Below are 4,828 nucleotides of genomic sequence, written 5' to 3' on the forward strand. Positions count from 1 at the left end.
CGGCCGGCCACCGCCAGCCCCGCTCGCGCGCCCGCGCCGCTGCCGCCCGCGGGTATTAATAGCCAGAGCCGCAGGCGCAGCCGGAGCCGCCGCGCCCTCGGCAGCCGGGGGCTCGGGAGCTGCGGAGCCCGGAGCCCGGGACTGCGAGCCGCCGGCGCCGTGGAGGTAGGAGGCGCGCAGTGAACAATGACCGCGGCGGGAGGGCGGGGGCGGCCGCCGGCGGCAACTTGTGCGAGTCGGCTCCCGGGGCGCGGGCGGAGGTGGGTGCGTGGCCCACCGGTGGGTCCCGCCCGGAGGAGGCGGGCCGGGCCCGGGCAGTCCCGGCAACAATGGCAGGAGCTTGGGGGCCTCCGGGCTCCGCGCCGCCCTTTGCACTCTTTTCCCTTCACCTCTGCGGACCTCGGGCTGCGGGACTCGGTGTCCGTCCCCTCTTGCCTTCCCCACCCTCAGCGCTCTTCCCCCGCTTCCTCCCGTCCCACCCTGCGGGGTGACACCGCCGGACGCTGCTTCCGGACCTTGGGACGCAATCTCGGCCCCTGAGGCCGGTTGCGGACCAGGGAAGTGGCCGCTGGCGCGGATGCCACCGCGGCTCCGAATGCCTGCAGCTCGCCCACGCGCCGCGCGAGGTTCCCGGTGGGTGACAAAGAAGAACACACCCTCTGCCCGAGTTAAATTTTGTCTCTCTTTACTGCTTGCTTTAATGGAGGGCAAAGTTTGAGTGGTTTTCTTTTTTAAAGTAAAGGATTTCTTTTGTGGTTAGCATTTCAAAACAACAACTTCTGATTGTGGTTTTACGATTTAAGTTCCAGAAACTTTAGCTATGCGATTCGGCTGGAGCCGTGAGTGTGTGTGCGTGTGGGTTTGGGAAACACATGAGTTCTCTGTGAGCAGTCTGGATTTCGTCCCTGGCGGTTGGAGGATGTTGGGGTTTGAGTCGGGTCCCCCAGACGGGAGGGGGCTGAGGTTCACAAAGAGCCGAGGACCCTCCTCTCGGATCAGCCGGTTCAGTTGTGGAGGAGATTGCTTTTCATCTGGAACAGTTTAGCAGTCTCAGCCTGTCTCTCTTCTCAGCCGTGGGGGGTACCGATGGCCTTTGGCAGTTTCTTTTTATGGTTGTTAAGGCCGTTCTTCTTGTCATTTTCCCAGGTTTGACTTGCTCAGCCCTGGCTCCTGCCACTGTACGCCGTGGGCCCCCCTCGATCCGGCAGGCTGCATCTTCTGAGCCAAACCTTGGCCTAGCACTGGGTTATGCTTAATGTGCCTTGCACGTGGTGACTTGCCAGCCTATTTCAGAACATCCACTGTCTTGCTTTTTCTTATTCAGTCTCCTCAACTAGGAGAGAAGAAAGAAAGATCTTTTTGGTCCTGAAAGCTTCAGGGAGAGTTGCCTGAAAATTTCCTTGTTAGGATGAGGCAGGGCCCTGGTGAAGTGGCCCTACCTCTGGCTTTTCTTCCTTCATTCCACAGCGCCCTGCTGCGGGTTTACCCTCAGCCTTTCTGATGGGTTGGTGTCCAGGATATGACAGTTTCTGACAATGAGCTTCATCTGTGGGTACAGCTACCACATGGCTCACTTTATATTCCTGCAGCATCGTTCTGCAGCAAGGCATCAATATTGGAGTTACTCCAAGCACAACGAAACGTTTGTGTTTTTAGAATGTCTGGCTAATAGATCTGCTTCTGGGTAAAATAAATAGAAGCATTATTGGGCAGTGGCTGGTTTACTGAGGAAATTGTTGCTGGAGATAGTGAGTAGATACTGCCCTAGCCTGATGCGGCCCAGAATCTCATAATTGTTTCTTTTATGTGCGTGAGAAACTAGAATCCATGCTGATGAGGTTAGCCATGTCCCATGTGGGCACAGATTCTATGGGGTACCCCTCTGTGAGTTGGGGTGTGGTGTTTCATTTAGAAGTTCTGTCCTTGGGGGAATCCTTTTGAAGTCAGGTTTATTAAGCCTCTTCTTCCTGGGATTGATATAGAGATGGATTTATTTTTGGGGTCATTAATAGAATATTACTATTATTCTGTGGCCATACTTACCAAAGATTTTAAAATAATTATCCTAGACAACTTTCTCACTGCGTTATTGCGGTTATCTTCAATTTATCTTGAGACTGCAAGGAACCTGAAGGTTGTTTTGCTTTTCATTCAAGAAACTGTTCAAGGAAATAATTTTTTAAAAGATAGCGATTGAATATAGTATTGAAAAGGTTAGTTTTTTAAACAGTGGAGCCTGTAATCATTAAACAGGTAGGAGTTTAACTTATTTGGAAAATAGTATCTGTTTAGGAGGAGAGGATGCTTGTGATAAACGCCCCAAAACAACTTTTTCCACCCTGGAGGGGGTTAGAGAACACTAGAGAAAAGACAAAATCCTATTTTTTCCATGCTTAGGAGCTCAGTAGAAATGGTGTTTGTGGTTTTCCCAGAGGATAAGGGAAATTTTATGGACTTGTAGGTACTGTACTTGCCTAATGTTTTGATAGCATGATGAACTGGACATTTTAAACAAACCCTTTGTACGTGGCCTTGCTTATTGCAGAGAACTGCTTAGTATTTTTGAGCAATGCATTTTCCTCACCCATTGAAGATGGTACGGAGAAAAGGCACCCATGTAACCCTGTAATGCAGTTGCTGGAGTCCCCTGCAAGGGCGGTACAGGTATTCCTTGTATTGGTTACATTTGCCTGGGGGGAGTGGGAATGGAGCTTAGCTTCTAGTGGCTCTCCTGTTGTTTGGTGCTTTTCATTGAAAGGAGGCTTTCCTGGCCTGGGTACTGAAGGGGAAGCTGAGGATGGACTCCTTGTCTTGCTTTTTAGAGGTTAGAGTTTGTGCAGGGGCAGTACTTGATCACAGCCCTCTTACTCTGACGCAGGCTTTCTTGGTACCTCCTTAACCACAACCATGTGGCCCGGAAAATCGAAGCCAAATGGTTTCCATTCAGGTTACTTGAAATAGCGATTTGTCCCATCCCTTTATACCAAATGCAGCCTTTGTTTTTAATCAACCCCCCCCCCCCCGAAAATGTTTATTTAAGATTAGAAAAACTGACCTTTTGTAGGATGCTTTTGCTTTGGTTTGAGTTAGTTAAAAACATTTTGCCAAGTGGATACGTGGAGCAAAAGTGAACTGTTGAAACATTATTAAAATATGGTGCTCTAAGCTTTTGATATTAATCCAGTGTGACCAAAACTGAGCGCATGCTCAGTAAGGGCTCTAAACTTTTAACTCAGAGTTGCAGTTTTCTTATTTTAATGTGGGATGGAAATTATAGACCAACTGCAAGATTTGCAATTAATGTGGGAATTCACCATTTACACCAAGTTAATATCATGTATAAAACTGTCAAATTTGTGCGTATGTTAAAAAAAAATAGAGTCTCGGGCAAAAGAGATTTCTTTTAGCTCTCTGTTACGATAATACTCCTTACCATAAAGGTAACCTCACTTTACGTACTGACTTTTAGCAAAATACTTTCCATAAAGGTATCTGAGTATCAATTATAAGGGAAGACTTATACATCCAAGATTATGATGACTTCCAGGATTTGCCATCACCCTGTTTATTCAGGGCGTCGTACTGTGCCTGGACCATAGCAAACCCTTTGTAGGTATTGTTGAGTGAATAAGCAAACCCAGCTTTCACTGTCCTTTTCAATTAGTCTATGGAATTTTTTTTTTTTTTTTTTTTGAGACAAGAACCTCAAGCTATCCCCCTGGGCAGAGTGCCGTGGCATCTCAGCTCACAGCAACCTCCAACTCCTGGGCTCAAGCCAGTCTCCCGCCTCCGCCTCCCAAGTAGCTGGGACCACAGGCGCCCGCCACAACGCCCGGCCATCTCTGCAGCCATCATTGTTGTTTGGCGGGTCCAGGCAGGATTCGAACCCGCCACCTTAGGTGTATGTGGCTGGTGCCTTAGCCGCTTGAGCCACAGGCGCCGAGCCTAGTCTGTGAAATTTTTAAGGGAAACCCAATATTAACACTGGTAGGTTGCAGTTCTGGGAATCTGAAAATTTGATATTTCATTTCATTTTTAATTTCAGCAATTTAATCCTTAAAGGTGGGTAATATTGTAAGAAAGACAGGCTGATCTTAAAAAACAATCAGATGATAAAGGCATGGAAAAGAAAGAAAAACAAACTTACCATTTATTACTGAGTTCTACCATTGGTGTTTTCATGTCTGTTCATACATCCTCATTTCTTAACCTTCTCTCAATTTAATGCTGTCATTGTTTTATATCATTTTTCTCTGTAGGTTTCATTTATTTTTCTACTTGGAAGGTTGCCTTTGGCATACATTTTTTTAGAAGTTCCACTAATAAGTATCTATTGGTAACCTCAGTATTTTGTGCCTTAATTGTCTTTATTCTTGAGTGATAGGTTTATCTAAATATGCAATTCTGTATTGTTCTTATATTAATCACCTGTCTTCTGGCCCCATTGCTGTTGTTGGCTAATTGTTATTTGTAAAAAGTCTGTCTTTCCGGCTGCTTTAAAGATTCTTTGGTCTGTTTTCAGTATACTGTTCCTGTACTGTTCACTATTCCTCTCTCTCCTTTCCTCCCCTCCCTCTTCTCCTCTCCCTCTCTTCTGCCCCTTTTCCTTCCTCTCTTCCTCAACATTCTGTCTCCCATCCTCTTATCAGTTTGCTTCTTTCTATTGCTCAGTAATGTTTCAGTGCTTGGAAATGCTATAATTTACTTATCTACTCACCTTTGGCCATTCAAGTTTTCTGTTTTGGCAAACATGAATAAAACTGCTGTAGAACATCTGTGAACAGGTCTTTGTGTGGAGGAATGTTTCTTTCTTTCTTTTTTTTTTTTT

General features: G+C 46.6%; 1 protein-coding gene across 2 annotated transcripts in view; it reads left to right on the forward strand.

Annotated features, from left to right (window-relative positions):
- The first annotated feature begins 111 nt into the window (after nucleotides 1-111).
- Nucleotides 112-4,828, forward strand: part of FARP1 (FERM, ARH/RhoGEF and pleckstrin domain protein 1) — a 281,209-nt gene continuing 276,492 nt past the window's right edge. Inside the window, exon 1 of one of the 2 annotated variants that reach the window (XM_003789589.3) lies at nucleotides 112-165. The gene's annotated coding sequence lies outside the window, so the exon portion shown is untranslated. Of the gene's footprint in view, nucleotides 166-597; nucleotides 634-4,828 lie in introns of those variants that run through there. The other variant, XM_023513086.1, reaches the window with a different exon arrangement.

Source organism: Otolemur garnettii, unplaced genomic scaffold (genome assembly GCF_000181295.1).
Source record: "Otolemur garnettii isolate 467f Iridium unplaced genomic scaffold, OtoGar3 scaffold00034, whole genome shotgun sequence".
In the NCBI taxonomy this organism is placed as follows: Eukaryota; Metazoa; Chordata; class Mammalia; order Primates; family Galagidae; genus Otolemur; species Otolemur garnettii.